At 34.0% G+C, this 18,912-nt stretch overlaps 1 protein-coding gene across 7 annotated transcripts in view; it reads left to right on the forward strand.

The window, feature by feature from the left end:
- LOC110024098 overlaps window positions 1-18,912 on the forward strand; it is a 93,976-nt gene that overhangs the window by 58,427 nt on the left and 16,637 nt on the right. The gene's annotated exons all lie outside the window — the stretch shown is intronic.

The following is an 18,912-nucleotide window of genomic DNA, read 5'->3' on the forward strand; positions in this document are numbered from 1 at the left end:
TTAAAGGAGCATTATTTTGATCAAATCCACCCCTAAATGTCGTGTTGTAGTTCCTACTATTTTTTATTCAGAATTTTACATAAATTTTAGTACCAGATTTAGATCTTAACTTTCTATCAAAGCCTGCCTTAGTTTTAATTAGCCCAAATATGGTGTTTGGTACCACTTTTGTTTGCAAAATCATTGATTCGGATTTATGCGATGTATTAGCAACTCTTGATCATTTTGTTGCTGTGGAGGATGAAGAGCTTGGTTTACAAAATTATAATTTTGATGTTGGTATTCTATTCTAGAAGCTGAAGTGGACACAACGTTTAAAATCTTATTTGCCAAGTGAGGTGAAAATTAAAAGAAAATATATATCGTTACGCTTCTAGATTCGCTATACCTCAAACAAGATATTTTTAAGTGATGGCTATTGGGTTCTCTTCTTCCATTGGATTATCATTTTCCTTTTTTTAAATTTGATTATCTTTGATGCGTCATTTTGATTTTATTCCGATTCTTTGGAAATTCTTTCTAATTTCTTTATATTTTTTCTAAATATTTTTCTTAAAAAATATATTGCAACAATTATAAGAATAAATGATGATGTAGTGGGCCTTACATTTGCTTCCTCATTGGTTTTATGCATGTGCCCATTTATTTTCAAATTATTTTAATATTTTTTGTGCTAATTAAGATTTAAAGGATTCATGTCATGATTCTTAGTAGTATTAGCTCTAGTGAAAAAGTTGTAACGATGGGTGATCTTGTCATTAAAAGGTGTGAACATTTATGATATCTCGGGTCTATTGGTCAAAGTGATGGTGATGTAGATGGGGATGTTATTAGTAGAATTCAAATTGGTTGGTTGAAGGTGAGGATTGCATTGGGTCTATTGTGTGATAGAAAAGTACCACTTAGATTTAAAGGAAAATTGTATTACATGGTTATGAAATCTGCAATGCTTTATAGCGCACAATGTTGGCCTTTAAAATAGAAATATAAAACAAAGTTAAGTTTTGCCAAGATGAAAATGTTTAGGTGGATGAGTGGCTTGACACTTAGAGACAAAATGCGAATTGAATATATCTATGATAGGGTTGGTGTAGGTCTAGTGGCAAACAATATTAAAGAGAGTCGTCTTAGATGGTTTGGTCTTATTAAAATTCAATAACCTGATGATCCGGTTAGGAGAGTAGATGTTTTAGATTCGACTTATGTTAAAAAAGTCAAATGTAGACCTAAAAGACTTGGTCATATTATATAAAAAATGATCTTAATCTATTACAATTAAATGAAAATATGACACTCAATAGGACACAACATAGAAAAAGGATTCATGTAGCAGACCCCACTTAGTGGAATAAAGGCTTTTTGTTGTTGTTGTCTGTGTTAAATGTGTTTAGTTTCTTTTTTTGTTAGTAATAAGGACACAGTATATCTTTCCTATTTCTACCTTGAATATTTTAAGCAACCTTATAAGTCTGAGGTATGTAAAGCTGTTATAATGGTGTATTGCAAATTAATAAGTAATTTGAGGCAACTTTCAACCCTTCATTTAGTAACATTTTCCCGCCATTTTCTTTCGATTATCCTAATTGGTTTTAGAGATGAACACTCCTAGTTTTGATTCAATCATTCACAATCATATTTCTGCTGATTGAATATCTCCATTATGAATGCTGGTTACCAAACATAAAACTTGTTGGATAACTCCTTGATTTGAATTATAGTAACACGGCGGTGCTATCTATGTTAATCTCTCTTCAGTTGTTGTCTGCTCCATTGTTTGCAACCACCTCTCTAATTGCTTGTTGTTCGCGTATGCCAACTTGCACCCACCAGACATGTAAAAACCATGATTTCAAATTCCTCGTTGTAAGTCATTGCAAATCAGGACATTCACAATCTCAAACTGCAACCCATTCTCACAAAACTCCGTGTTCATTCTGTGTGCCCTGCACCAATTGTTCCGGGTTTGCCTTTGCCACTTTATAAGTACATTTTCTTTTCTCACTTCATTGACTTGTCTCTGTTTTGCAGTTCATAAGGCTAAACTTACAAATAAGAACATGTTGATTTTAGATTGAAATTCATGTGTGCATGTTGATTTTAGATGAATAGTATATTTATCTTGAGTACCAACCTTTTTTTTTTCCCCTTTTTTTTATTTTTTTTTTAAGAAAAGCAATTTGTTCACCCCAATTTTAACTAGCTGCTTTAAGCTCTAAGCCATGTGTACAGGACACTCGCAATGGGGCATTTTATTTTGGTGAATCTGTTATGACATAGGGTTACATCACAGTGATTTGGGCCAACAAGGCTTCTGTTCTACTTTTCCACAAGTTTTTTGACTGGTTTTATACTTGGCAAAAGTAGTGTGGAATCACTAGTTTTGCTCAATTTTTAGAAACTATATTGACTCGCTATTCTCATGATCTACTTGGACAAGCATTGCAAAATATTCAAGATTTCAAAATAAGGTTGTCGTTTGGGAGTATCAACATTAAATGGATCTTCAGTAGTTTTAGTTCCAAAATAGAAAGGCTGAAATTAAACTATTATGCTATTTATTATTGTATATATATTAAGGAGATAATTTTAAATTTATTTATTTGGATCATCTAGCTTCAAGCCTAGTGAATATAGGTGATTGTTGATAGATTTTCCTCTTATTCTTACATGTTCTAGCTTAAAGAATATAAAATCTTATCCAATAGAGAATCAACACTTTGGATGCTCCAATCAAAATCTGATTGTTGCTTTGATATATAGTCGTTTTTGTGTTCACAAATAGGATTGGCAATCTCAACAGATGAAGTGACGGACATGAAACAACTATTAGGGCAGGAATATTAGCCCCTATCTCCAAAACATAGTCTGAACCTGGATTTAAATTTTGAGAACAAACTTAAATTGATGAATATTATAATAATTATATTTATACAACCATACATTTTAATTTATTTATCAGTTTTCTAAGTCAACTTTGATCAGTGAACATTTTAGTGGCTTAATTAGTGATGACATTCCTTCTCTTGGATTGAGGTTCCGCTGGAGTTGTAAATTTTCTTACAATCCATTGCCGTGCTGGTGATCTTATGGAAAATTTTATGTGAACAGTTTGGCTAGTAAAAATGCTAAGAGATCTTTAAATCATCTGTTAGTAACACCATTAGGTGCTTTTGATGATACATAAAATATTCACTTGCGCTTCATTCTAATTTACTGTTTAGTTTTTCTTGTCTTTTTTGTTCTTTTGAAAATTGGCATAAAGATAATGTGATAGATGTGTTGGGGATATCACTTCAATGTTTTGCAGTGTTTAAATGATCAGCTTTTGAAGTCCTTAGAAACAATAATGAGAATGGTGATCGTGGTGATGATTTTTGTACTTGTTTGAAATTTATTTTTTATTTCATTTCAAGCAACAGAAATCTTACTCTTGGATATATTGAACAAATAATGTAATTGTCACAACTCGATCTGGGGCTTGAAATTAACCAAGATGAGATAAGACAGTCAGATTGTGAGAAATAAAATTTTGATATTCATTTTCTATAATTAGCTATTTAATAAAATGAAAGAGTCACTAATGAAATTAAAGTAAAGCAGTTTATTTAAATTTACCTCACTATTGGTTGCTTGCATCTTCTATGAATATTTTTCCTTTTATTGTTTATCTTTTAGTCACTTAATCGGAAAAGTTAATCTAAAATAACAATGAGCTAAGCAAATCAATGAATACTTGTAGTCCTATGCTACAGTAATACAAAGAAAAAGAAAGTAAATTCATGTCAGTTAAACTTTTTAATAAATCTATATAGTAATTTGAGATGCTATTTAATGAATCATACTATATCAATATCATATCAATATAATTATGTATCTATACTACTGTCATTGGAGTATTGTCTACAAATTTGTACCAATTAAGATACTTTAATATCAATGTTATTTTCCATATACGTGCACAAGTATTTTAATGTTCCTCCACTAGTACTTTAAATGAGTTATCATTATAATCATTCATGCACATACTAGCATACAATAAAAATATTACTTTTTAATAATCAATATTTCATTCTTATTTGTATAGCAATCATTATAATTGTACAATATAATCTAAACAAAACCGAGCATACATGTCATTCTCACAATATGATCAAAATTTAATAGAATCTTAAATCATGGACATATAATCCTAACAGTAAATGCATTTGGTTAATAAGGAATAAAATATTACTATAGCAAAAGAATATGAATACTCTCCTCGATGTCAAAATGATTTGATCTTGAATTTTTTATGAATATCGACTCTTCTATAGATTGAAAACTAATATAGTGTAAAAATTTATTTATTATTTTAAATAAACTATTAACTCTTAAGTAGCAAATTTTTGTTATTTTACTTTATGTAATCCTATATATAGTCGGTCGCCATTTGCTCTGCTAGGGTGGCGAAACCCTGTTTGATCCTTCGGTCGTAAATCTTTTCTCTGGTGCTCGACTTCGAACTTCCCGCACCCGACTACGACGACGAAGGGCTTTGCTTTCGTCGTCTTCGACGAAGGGCTTCGGCGTTGTTTCCCTTTTCGAGCTCCGGTTTCGAACTCCGATTTCTCAGGAACTTCCCGCACTCGACGACGACGACGAAGGGCTCTGCGTTCATCGTCGGACGCTGTTTCCCTTTTCAAGCTCCGATTTCGAGCTCTGGTTTCATCTGCGTTCCTTGTCTGAGGTTTCCTGTTCGTAGAGGGGCACGCCTTCTGCTAGCTTCCTGCCCGATAGAAGGTTTCCTGTTTGCTTGTTTGCTCGCTTCCTGCCCGTCAGACTATTTCTCTCCTATCTTGTAAGGGAGATGACATCAACGCTCTGTTTCTATGCAAATGCTCTTGCCGGCGACTTTCCTGCTCGTGCTCCTCCTCCAGGTTTCCTCCTCCTCCTCCAGGTTCAGCGCCTGGTTTTGCTATCGGTAAGTGCTGCAATGTTTCAGAATATTTCTGTGAGGCTTTTGAAGGTGGAGGTGATCACACTTTTATTAAAAAACTTGGAAAAAATGGGAAGCCTACACTTATTCTCACAGAGGTTAAAACTGGTACTCTCGTGTCCTCTTGGCTTTTCTCTCTAGTGAGGAAATTCTTTTATGGTCACCCAAAACTAGCGATCATTAGGAAAGAGTTTGATACTATGAAACTATTGAGCAGTTGGAACATTGGCCTACTTGACGGTAAACATATACTTAAAACTCGTGATGCCGATTACACTTACATTTTCTCTTAAAGTGGACTGTCGGTTTTGATCCAAAAGCGGAGTCCCCGATCATTTCTGGTTGGATAAGGTTTTTAGGGTTAAAATTACATCTATTTAATATGGAAATCCTCTACTCTTTAGCAATTGCTTACGATAAGCTTCTCGAGATGGATAGTCCTACACTTCCTGTCACTAGACCTTTTAAGGATTGTGTGTTAGTTGAGAGAGATATCACTCAACTAGCTCCGGATGAGATCTGGATTGACACTATATACAACAGGTATTGACAAAATGTTGAAATGGGACTACATCCTTCTTATTGCTCTCATTGTAGTATATTTGGCCACAGCTTTACTATTTGCTATCGTTTGCATCCTCAACTAAGGCTGAATATCGCTAAAGAACAGCCACCTACTGTCCTTGTTGGGAAGATGCAAACCGATCCTCTTCCCAACACCGCAGTTTCTGAAGAAGAACAACACAATACAACTACAGATCCAGTTGTCCTCATACCACCCATTATTATTGAAGATTCACTCACATGCATAGACGCACGAGAGTGCTCCTTTGATCCAATAACAGATCAGCCGGTACAACATGTAGTTGCTTCTAATGTCCAACAATCTGCATATCCCTGCACTGCATATCCCTAACACACTTTAGACCAAGATCTGAGGAGTCAATCTTCAGAAGAGGAATGACATGTCTATTCCAGGAGGAAGAAGAAAAATGGAGGCCGACTCCAGCTCGGGAACATATTGGATGATATATTGGTTACTACTTATAACATATTGGATGATATATTGGTTACTACTGACAATGACAATCATCTTACCAACTTATTAGCTTGCGTCTTTCCTGGAACCAAAGGCAGAGACAAAACCAAATTGGGTTGCTCTCTAGCCACCTGATACTATGTATTTCTGTATTTTAGGTTTTTTCTTTATGTCTCTAATGTACTTTTCAGTATTTTCTAGTTGTGGAACCCCTTAGAGTTTTTTTGTGAGCAGGGTGCCATGTTTGGGCCCTCCATCACATTGTATATGTATCTTTTTTTCTAGTTAATATATTAGTCTTTTTGGGCTTTCATTTATATATATATATATATTATTCAAAACATAAGTATTAAAATTCTTATTAGATATTTTAATTAAAACTTATTAAACTCACCTTATAAACTCTCGACCAAGCCTTACAGTAGAGCGTTAGTCACGCGAAAAGAAGTTTCTTCCTCTGCTCGTGATTTAAATCTTCAAGGCACGAGATAGCTTTGGTTTTGACTGCCTCCCACATAAACAGCTACTGCGGTTGCCGCTCTTCTTTTCCTTTGGCTTTAGCTTTTGCTTTTTCTTCTTCACAGCTTCGTTCTCTTCGCTCACACGTCCCTTGAGCTTTCTCTCTCTCATCTTTCTTCTATCGGCTAAGGCACCAGCTGTAGAGCCGTTTGACCCTTACGTAAGTTCTCATCTTTGCCTCCCTCAAGTGCTTCGTTTTATAGGGTGAAAGTAACCTTCAGTTTCTCGATTCCTTGCCTCATCTTCCCAACTGTTCGATTTCTCTTCTTCGGCTTCCTCATTTCCTCTCGTTTCTTCTCCCCCCTTCCTCAGCTTTTCGTTTCCTCTCCCACTCTTTGGTTGTTAGATTTCTTAGCCCCCACCAATTGAAATGGAATGTGAAATTCACTTAACTTTTAAAAACATCTCAGTGAACCTATGACATGCTTTTGGGAAAACATAATTCATTTAAGCCCTCCCTTGAGTTTTGTATCCTAGGCCTTATATATAGAAATTTGTTCTTTAAAATTAGGGTATTAAAGGCTTTCCATTTAAAATGGTTTTATTTGGTTTAGGGTTGTATTAGATCTCATATGTCTGTGGGTTATGCACGGACCACTATTGATCCAGAGGAAATAAGAAAATTCATTAAAGCGACGAGGCAGAGGACGTAGCTAAAATCAGGCCAAGATAATATGGTGATTTATTCGAAAGAGGGAGTAAAAACATTCATCTCTTTGCTCCCCCACAATACTTTATATAAAGGTAGGGTTCTAATGTCTTGTGCGTTACAGAGAAGACTACAAAATGAGATATCCATGCATACAAAAGTACAATGGAATGCAAATCAATGACCATTTATTAGGAACTTACTATACAATGTCTCATAAGCGTCTACAAATTTATTAGGAAATATGCTACGGTACATGCGAATATTTTTAAATAAAAAGTAGTATATGATCATTTATTGAAAATAGAATGTTTCTATGCACTTATGAAATTTTAATTGTAAAATCAATACCCAAACTTTTAAAAAGAACTACCAAACCTATGGAGTACAATCGATGCAACAGAATAAGATTTTAGCAAATCCTTGAGAGTTGATGCGGGTAGTTTTACTTTGCTCTTCAAGATTATTATGATAATATTACAAATAGATGCACTTTGGTAAATGTTTAGTAATTATACAAAGATTAAGTGTTACTAATACTTATCTCTTCACCAAAAAAAAACCCAAAAAAGAAAGGTCGATGATAAATGAATAAATAAAATTAAGGAGATGACGATGGAAAAATGCAATTGGTAATGGAATCAATGTTGTAGAGTTTAATTTATGCTAGAAAATAAACTATGACATTATAATAATATTTTAAGACAATATGTAAAATATAAAAATAAGTTTTGGATAATGCATATACCAATCATACTCAGGATGTGTTTGGGGACACATAAAGAAAGCTACAATACAGATTGCTACCAGTATTTAGAAAAGATACATTCAGAGATCCAACATAGAGCTAAGATATGAATCATCAATAATAAATAAGTAGGTGATGTTACATAAATACGGTCGTTGTGTTCACCAATGTATCGATAGTCTCTTTTCTTAACTGTATCATCTCTTGGAGCCTTTTCTCTCAAAAGTGTTGCACTCATTCATATTAAAGTCCTCTTCAAGCTTTGAATCTCCGACCCAATGTTGGTTAGCTTCCTCAGGCAGTAGGATCTTCATCTAAGACCTTGAAATCGATATCATCTCAGGATGAAGACATCCATATAAAATTGTGGAGCGTTATTGTTGCAACAACTTTCTTCATCAGTTTTTTGAAAAAATAAGTTGACATAGCTCAGAGTATGACCCACTTCTTCTTTGATACATCAAATGTTCTCTGTCGATGATACTTCGTAAGGGCAAGTGTCTTTTTTTGAAAAGTTCATTCCTCCCTCTAATCGCTTGGCTGCTATGCTTAATATGAAAAAGATGATATCATGTGTTGGAAAATGGCTTTAAAAAACCATATTGCAATGGATATCCCGAATCGATTAGATAATCTTTTTTTGAATAATGACAACATTAGTGAATTCCCTAAAATAGAAATATTCTAGTGATGACTAAAATGTACCAACCTTAAGGAGGCATCAAAAATTTGTATTCATTCCGCCAGATTATAAATTTAAAAATTTTGTTGTTGTGTGCACACTTCCTTCTGAACCAGTAATCACGAATACAAAACACATGTTGAAATCACAAATTGCTAATATATTATGTGTAGCAACCTCATTCTTTTTCATATATGCGATCTTCTTCTCATTGTCAATGTGTGCGTCGACATGCGTGTCATCAATTGCTTCGATGCAATTCTTTCTAGAAAAAAGTGTTACAACATTTGTTATTTTTAATTTTTTTTTATTGTATTGATGTTAGATTAGATAAAGAGACAAGTACCTTAAAAAAGACATGTATCTGTGGTTGCTACGGATTTTGTGAGGTTTTTATGGAAAAGTTGGGTTTAATGGTTTGACAGTACGTAGACATTTTCACCAAAGAGTTCATTTGATATGGAAATACCTGCTGATTGTGTCTGTAGAGTGTTGGAAACGCATAGAAGCGACATGAACAAACTCATTGTGCGACATAATGAATAGTCCGATGGCTAGAACTTCTCGTGATGTAAATGATGAAGATCCATGCAAACCATATTTGGACTGCAACTTATCCAGTAAATCATAGAATATAGTTTTTGACATCCGAAACATCTGTGAATCTGGCTTGGATGAGCTTGATGATGACACACTAGGTGTCTTACGAAGATTTTCTCTGGTAATATTCATTAATTAGACAAACTGTAGTTGGAATGACTGTTGCTTTTTCAGTTATCTCTTTAATTTCTTCTTCATTTGACGAGTCTATTTGTTTGAAAAAAGTATGTTGGACTTGTGTAAAAAGTACATGTTATGATAAAATAACATATAATGCTTAACCGATGCACAATAAAAGCATTACAATGCTTTAAATCCATAAATACTGAAAAGACACAAGCAATCTATCAGTTCTTTTTTAGTACTTTTTGTGATATTTTGTCAACCTTTCTTATTGAAGTGTGTGGTCGGTCTATTGTCATTTTCTACTTCTCTCAAACATTAGTCGCAGAAAATTATCTTGTTCTCCCTATCCTAAATAACAGATATACCACATTTTTGTTTACCCATTTAATATATCATTAAATAAAAAGGATGTCGGAACAATATTATTTAACATGTAAAGCAACATTAATTGAAGATAAAAAAAATTATGTAAAGGATCTAAAAGTAGAGCTCATAATCAAAGCTACGGTATCAAAATGGGCTCATCCAGGATCACAAATTGTGCACTCTAGGCAAGACCAGGCAGTATCCGTGGCAAAGTTGTAGACTCGTTTTTTCAATTGAGAATTGATAGTTAAGCCTTTTGTTTTTTTTATCCCATCATTGCTCTACAAAACATTTCACAAAAAATGTGAACTGTGTCACCGAAACGAACTCCAAAAGCCTCACTGCAAAAGGAAACCAAGAAACTAACATGTCTACATACCAACCGAAGCAATCAGATCAAATAAATCTTGAAAATCATGTCAAATAAGTTAACAACATCTATATACCTCGTGATTAATCAGGAGAAGTTATGGAAGATATATGTTCATTGTTTTTCTATCTTTTAGAAAATTTTTGTTGAACTTATTCATATATGCCTATCCAGATGTTAGCAGGTTAATCTGCTTACTTTTGCCTATTGTTTAATGTAGTGAAACATTTTGGGAGCAGAAATTTGAGTACTTGTTCTATTTTTTTTATATTTGAAAGATACATACTATTGAAAATGCCTATGTTCTGATGCAAACTTGACGGTTATATGTCGGATAAGTTATCAACTTCCATTTTGCTATGCCTCAATCGCACTAGCCCATTCCGTTCCTCGAACGAATCATTAGAGCTCAGTGAGATCTCTTAATCAAACAAGCCTCCATCCGTAGTCACCATTTTTTTTTGCATCCGTACAAATACTTGTACGTGTTATCTCAAATCATGTAGTATTTGTGGCAAAAATTTCTTGTCAATTTTAAAATTAACAAATGAAGACTGGTTGAGCCTTTTGATAGTTATTTTTCAACAAATGTAACTTTTCCGAATGCATCACCACAAAGGCATTCCCTATGGTATATATCTTTCAAATTAAAAGAAAGAATCAGTGCTCAAATTTGTCTACACTAAATGTTTCTGAGAATTGACAAGGAGACAATAATAAGCTAATTGGCCATCTAATATCGGGCAAAAATATACTAAACAAGTACAATATAAATTCTCAAAGAAACGGATAGATAATGGAGGTGGAAAATAGAAGCTGCTAACTTATTTGATATAACATTAGAACAGACATTTAAAAAATTTCTGTAAAAGACAAAGAACCAATGCTCATATCTATTCTTCCATAACTCTTGATTGATCTTGAAGTAAATAGATGTTGTTAACTTTTTTGCCATTTAACCTTGAAGTTTACCTCAAAACAGTTGTATTTTCAATGAGATAAATCTTTGAAATAAAAAAAAAAATAGAACTAGTGCTTCTATTTCTCTCCCCGCCCCTAAAATGTTTCTCTGCACTGCAGAATAGGTAAAAGCAAACAGATTGACCTATTAACTTCAAAACAGACATAAAACAAGTCCAACAAAAATGTTGTGGAAGACAAAAAAACAATGCTCATCTATCTATCATTCTAAAAGTAGTCCTGATTTATGAGGAGGTAATTAGATATTGTTAATTTAACTATCATGCAACCTTCAAGTTTGCATAAAAAATATGCATTTCTGATGATATAAATATTTCAAATAAAAAATAATAACTAGTGTTCAAATTTTTGCCCCCAAAATGTTTCTCTGCAGTGAAGAATATGTAAGAAGAAACAGATCGACCTATTTACATTTGAATAAACATACATAAAATAAGTCCAACAAAAATTCTGTAAAAGGTAGAAAATTAGTTATTCTATATCTATCTTTTTATAACTTCTACTGATTGATCAGGAGGTAAGTAGATGATGTTAACTTATTTGCTGTGTAACCTTCAAGTTTTCATGAAACTAGAGACATTTCTAATTGTATAAATCTCTCAAATAAAAAAAAAATTTCTCTTCCCAAATTGTTCCCCCGCACTGAATAATAGGTACGAGCAAGCGAATTGACTTACTAACATCTGAACAGACATACATAAAATAAGTCAAACAAAAATTTTCTAAAAAATAGAAAATAGTCATATAACTATCATTTCATAACTTCTATTGATTGATCAGGAGGTAACTAGGTATTGCTAACATATCTAACATGTAACCTTCAAGTATACATCAAAATATAGACATTTCCAATGGTTTAAATATTTCAAATAAAAAATAATAATAATAACTAATGCTTAAATTTCTCCCTCAAAATGTTTTTCTGTAATGAAGAATTGACAAGAGCAAACAAATTGACCTACTAACATTTGAATGGGCATACACAAAGCAAATCCAACAAAAATGCTCTAAAAATTAAAAAAAACAATGATCATAGATTTATCATTTCTTACCTTGTTTTTATTTATCAGGCGGTAACTAGATGTTGCTAACTTATCTGTCATGTAACATTTAAGTATGCGTCATAACATATACATTTTCATTGGTATATATGTTTCAAATAATAATAAAAAAAGAATGAGTGCTTGAATTTCTCTCTCCAAAATGTTGCTCTGCAATGAAGAATAGTCAAGAGCAAGCAAATTGATCTACTAATTTCTAAACAGACATACAAAAAATAAGTCTAACAAAAATTATCTAAAAGACAAAAAAATAGTGATCTTATGTCTATTTTTCCAAAACTTTTGATTGATCACGAGGTAACTAAATGCTGCTAAATTATCTGCAATGTAACTTTCAAGTTTGCATCAAAACATGTATTTCCAATGGTTTAAAATTTTCAAATAAAAAAATTGAATTAATACACAAATTTCTTCTTCCAAAATGTTTCTATGCTCTGAAGAATAGACAAAGTAAGCAAATTGACTTATTAAATTAACATCTGAAGAGACACACAAAACAGGTCCAACAATAATTCTATATAAGATAGAAAAACAGTGATTATATATCTATCTTTTCATAATTTCTCTTGATTGATAGCAAGGTAACTAGATGCTGCCAACTTATTTGTGCTCATAACCGAGCAGTTTCTCTGCACTGAAAAAGAGGAAAGAGCAAACAAATTGACATACTAACATCATAACAGACATACACAAAACAACTCCAACAAATTCTCTAAAAAGATAGAAAAACAATGTATAATGTGTGAACATTGTATTATAATGTGTGAGAGGTCGTAACAACATAATAAGTAAGAAGTTTTATTTGAATTTTAAAAAAATTCTAACATCTTTTTTCTCGTCAAAATTGAACATGTATAATGCTTATTGAAAAAGTAAAATAAAATGCCATGCAAGCCTAAATAAATGCTCAATGTTGAACATTGTATTGAACATAAAGATTTATTAGGGGACATGCAATGGACTTATTAGCTCATATGAACATAACCTCCCTACTGCTCTTAGAACGCTCAAAATATTATGAACTATGAACCAAACCCTACATATTCCTATAAGAAAATATAATTCCATATCTGGCCAATTGGAATAAAATACATTCACTTAAAGATAGAATTATGTCATCTTGAAACAAGAAAAGGTATTTAATTCATTAAACAAGCCGCTGAATTTGCATTACATACTTGCAAGTTGACAAATTGTGACCTTTTAAAATTTTAAAATAAAATATTGCAGGCATCTTGCTTAAAAAGTTGTAGTTGCTATAGTTTGCAAGAATAGCTATGACGGAAGAGGCGCTGAAATAATTCTGATTTTCTTTTTTTATGTTTTATTTCCCATTATTCTTCATTCCTTTTTAGACTTTTCTTATATATGTGTTTGGGTTTGGAAGCCAGTTTTTGTGTGTTTTATATCGGGACGGCTGCTAGCGTCTCTTATTCTCTTCAAGGGCTTATCCTAGGGTTTCAAGTGGTGTTTCAGTTGTATCTTGGTTCTTAGGTGATGATTATCTTATCCAACCCTTCCCGCATCGCTCTTGCCATGCTACCACTCCCTCATTGTAGTCGCTCTGGCAACAATCCTGTTGTAGTGTTCTTGCAATTCCTCCTTGTCCAACCATCCTTCTCTTTGCCATAATCCCCAAATAGTCCTCCTTAGGCTGTCATGCAGCCACAAGCTTTCATCGCCATTGCTGCCATCATTTCTGCTCGTTGTCTTCACCTGGAAACAATCGTTTGAGTTGTTTTTGGTTGTTCCATGCACCCGACCAGTTGTTTCCCCTCATTCCAGCTTCCTGCCATTATCGCAACCCCCTCTGGTTTTTTCCTGCTATACACATGCCCGTAAGTCGCCCCTTACTGCCTGTAATTCTAGACACCCATAATCGCTACCGCTCCTCATTCCAGAAACCCTTTCCCTTATTTCATGGAAACCTATTTACTACCTTGTCATTACCTCACCCGACCCTATAACCGTCACTACATTCACTCTAAATATGCTTTGACTTGAGTTTACGTGTCGTGTGTGTTGTATTTTTCCTTTCAATGGTGTTTGATTGTATCCGCCTATTTACTTCCAGCAATAATATATTTTTCTTACTTCTTAATTTATATCAGAGCTAGTGTGACCCTAGTCCTATTCTAGATTTTTCCAGCATTCACTAATTCTCAACCATATCACCACCTTAAATTTTCTCGCCCTATATCGCCCTTACACACCACATTACACCTACTCACACCCAAAACCTAGCCATACTGTCAGGGAGATAATTGTCATAAGCTTTGTTGAGGGGAAAGGACACAATGTCGTATATGAGAAATTCATGACGAGGTGCCTAAGGGAATTCTAGGGAGTATATGTTGTGGGAAATCCAAAACTACAACATATGCTTGCCACCGTCAAGAGAAGGCAACCTGGATGGGTCAATCTTAGCCATAACGGTGACTTGTTAGATTGAAGGAATAGAGTAAATCTCTTCCATCTTGTGGGTCTCTTAGACGAAGGACCACTACCTCGAAGATGTGACTTCAAACATCTAAGAAGTTAGAATTTTGAAGTAAAAGTGGATTTGTCATATTTTGACTGGCACATGGATCCAGACAACTCATCGAGTGCTCTGGATCTTGGAATATGTCTTTGAATGCCAGGACGTCCCACTGGATAGGATTGTAAAACTAGCAGCCAACAAACTAAAGAATGGTGCATTATTTTGATGGTAAAAGATAAAATATTTACAACCAGTGAGAAGTAAAAGAAAAAATTTCTCCTTGGTCCAAAATTTGAAAGAAAATGCAATGCATTTTCCTACTCGCTCACTACAGACCGATTGTTCAGACTCTGGCTTTAAAATCGGATAGATCACATTATCGAGCGACAACCACATATTGTAGGTGGAGTTCAACCCCAGGGTCTTAGAACCAGATTACATCCAGGGGAACTTCCAAGCTGGCCCCATCTGCGGAGGCAGTAGTTCATAGTGGAGAACAAATGACACCAATCTAGATTCCCAAATCCATCCTAGCTAGGTTGGTTTCAAGTATTACAAATTAGGGCATATTGAATCAGATTGCACTACTATGGTGATGATATATTTCACTGAACAACGAACTATTGATGAAAGGGTGATGACATAGTAAACACTAAAGAAGATGAGGACACAAATTAACTGTACCAACTTCCAACTGAGAGGAAAAGATGCACATAGTTCCAGTTGAGCCCATGAGAGAGACTCCAACCAAATTAATAGTGATTGTCCAAGACAGTCTTGAGTTTGAGGAACCAACACAAAAGAAATGACAACCCTAGATAAGAAAAATTCAGACTTTTTTTAGATCCTTCCTGAGTTGCCGCTATTGAAGGAGGTTCATCATGTCAAGAGTGAGACCATTTTGTACCACGAGTAGAAGATTATGTTGATTTATTCAAATATTGGATTTTGTTCAGCAGTGTACCCACCATCTGATGTTCAAATAGTAGGGATGAACCACAATTTTGAAAATTATCCTTGGAGCTCTATGGGAAAGAAAATTCTCCAATGTGATGCAGGTCCTTTCAGCGAAGAAATGATCTCTTCTGGGTGATTATACTTGGTGCGGTGTAGCCTGCCATATATTTCATTTCATAGTTGATTCCTCTTTACATACGTGTTTATCAGATACACTCGAATGAGTACAAAGAGTGGAGGAAGCCACTTACAAATTTGATGGCTCGGGAATTGGTTCGTTAGGATACCCATGACGTACAGTTTCATTTATGATTGTGCTAAAACATGAGGGATATATATTCCATCAAAATATGTTTTGGAATGCCATCGCCAACAAGATTAACTTGCCCATATATTACGACATTTCCTTCAACTTCAACGTGGTCAACCTAATGCCATACGATGAGTAGACAAAAGCTTTGATGAATGAGGTCGAAGCTTCCCCTAACACCGAGATATTTATTTGAGAGCTTATCTCCTAAAATTCCCGCGACATTGTGGTTGTTAAATACTGCGGGAGACATACCTAAATAATCTCATTTTCATTCCTTTTGCTTTCTTTCTTATTATCTTATATTCGTTTGAGTCATTTCTTGTATATGTGTTGTATTTGGGTTTTGAAGTCAGTATTTTGTTTTTTTTGTGTCCGAATAGTCGCCAACGCCTCTTCTTTCCTTCAAGGGTTGTTTCCTAGGGTTCCAATCGACACTTAGGTTGTATCTTGGTTTTCAAGTGGTGATTATCGAAGCTGTCATTTTCCTGCAGTTCCTCGTCGTTCAACCATCCTTCTCACTACCATAGCCCTTGGACAGTTCTTTGGCTGTCCTGTAGTCACACGCCTTCACCGCCGCTGCCTCCGTCATTCCCTCTCACTGTCGCAGCCCTAGAAACAGTTTTTCATGTTGTTTTCTTTTGTTCCAGCCACCTGACCTGCTGTTTCTCCTTATTCCAGCTTGCTGATATTGCCGCAGCGCCGTCCCCTTACTGTATTTCTGCTATTCAGCTGCCCCAAATAGCCGATTGCTTCTGTTTGGGCTGCCGCCCCATTTGCCCTGTTTTTTCAGCCACCACTACTCGCTGATGCTCCTCTTACACAACCCAAAAACGCCTTCCCTACCTTGTCGCAACCTCACCAAGCCCTTTAACCATCACCACCTTCACCAGGGATTTTCCCTAACATGAGTTTGCGTGTTGTGTGTGTTGTATTTTTCCTTTCAAAATTCTTTGATTGTAATTGTTTATTTGCTTCCAGTAATAATATTTACTTTTTTCTAATGTGGTTTTAGTTAGCTCCGGTATCACAAATAATATATACAAATAATAAAATTCGGATAACTCCGATATCACAAAATATATGTACAAATAATAAAATTCGGATAATTTAAAGTCTTACACAAGTTTGATGAGAATTTTTTAACTTAGATACAATGGCCCAGTTGTGCAAATACCATTTAGAGCATGCAAATGCTCCATGCAAGTGTATGAAAAAGCATGCTATTGCATCAACAATCATGCTAGTGCATAAAAAGTTCCCTCTTTTTTTAAAAGCCACTTCAAATCATCAAAATAAATATTCCATATATGGTTTGAATAACATGTTAAAAACATTTACTTAGATTTAGAGAATAATATGCGGTGTATAGATGAAATGGATTCAAAATTTGCCTTGTCTTGAGAATTATGCAACTATTTTCAAAGATTATGCAATTATTTTGAGAAGTAGCATACTCTCCATTTAAGATGAAAAGTCATGTTGCATGTGTACTTGAGTGGGTTGCCTTGTCCATAGAGCAAGGCCATAAGTCCTATTGTTTAACATTGAAGGATATAGCATGATTGGTAAAAAAATTGTTTTTCTGTAAATTTTGGTGGATTTTTAAAAATTGAAATGACCGCAAAACTAAAGTTTTGTTTTATATAAAGATAAGTTAATGAAAAAGTTATAGGAGGAAATAAAAACTTGGAAGAGGCAACACCAAATCTAACAAGTCATCCAGGATGTGAAAAGTGGAGAGTTGTGTTAGGTAGTCGACAACCAACGTAAAACTTGTCGAAAAAAATCATGACATGCATCCTTTTGAACTTTGTGTTAGTGCTAGGGCGTCCCCTGGAAGTGGCGTGCTGTATAGCCTGAATACAGTGAAGTGTGCAAGGGTCGCTACACCGGCGCCCAGGTGTAGTGTTAAATAAGCAAGGGTTCCCACATTACGGGCGAATGCGGGTAAATAAGTCAGTCCATGAAACTAATGAAACTAATATTAGGATAGGATCTTGGAATATAGGTACTCTCAATGATAAATTAATGGAATTAGTTAATATTATGATTCATAGGAAAATTACTATCTTATGTTTTCAAGAAAGTAAGTAGGTTGGAGAAAAGGCTAAGGAGATTGATAATTTAGGTTTTAAACTTTGGTATTTTGGTAAGAGTCGCACTAGAAATGGTGTAGGTGTAATTATAGATAAGAGTTTGAAAGATAATGTTGTAAAAATTAATAGAGTTGGTGATAGAATTATAGCCTTTAAGATTATCATTGATACTAAGATTTTTAATATTATAAGTGTTTATGCTCCTCAAGTAGGTTTAGATACAGTGTCTAAAGATAAATTTTGGAATGACTTAGAAGACTTAATACAAATGATACCTCTTGAAGAAAGAATTTTTATTGGAGAAAATTTAAATGGACATGTCGGTAGAGTGGTAGAAGATTTCAGAAATATTCATGGTGGCTACGGTTTTGGAGTAACTAATGAAGAAGGTAAAGTTATTTTAGATTTTACTTTAGCGTATGATTTTGTTATTACTAATACTTTATTCAAGAAAAGAGATGAGCATCTTATTACTTATAAGAGTGAATCTAATAAAACACAAATTGATTATTTTCTTATGAGAAGAAGAGATCGTCGCGATTTTAAAGATTTTAAGGTCATTTCAAGAGAGAATTTAAGTACCCAACATTGTTTATTAGTTCTAAATTTTAAGATTAAAAGTTGTAAAATAAAAAATAGTAGTGACTCATCATTGCAGAATTAGATGGAAAAATTTAAAAGACACAAATAAATCATTTTTATGAGTAAAATTCATGATTTCAAAATTTGGGATATTCATGAAGAAGCAAATGTGATGTGGGATAAAGTAACAAACGCTATTAAACATGTAGCAAAAGATGTTCTTGGAGAATCAAAGGGAAAAATATTTACAAATAAAAATAGTTGGTGGTGGAATAATAATGTGCAAGAAAAAATAAAATATAAGAAGTTATGTTATAAAAATTGGTTTAAATGTAAAAGCTTAGAGAACTGGGAAAAATATCAAAC

The sequence above is a fragment of the Phalaenopsis equestris genome, unplaced genomic scaffold (assembly GCF_001263595.1).
Source record: "Phalaenopsis equestris unplaced genomic scaffold, ASM126359v1 Scaffold000246, whole genome shotgun sequence".
Classification (NCBI taxonomy): Eukaryota; Viridiplantae; Streptophyta; class Magnoliopsida; order Asparagales; family Orchidaceae; genus Phalaenopsis; species Phalaenopsis equestris.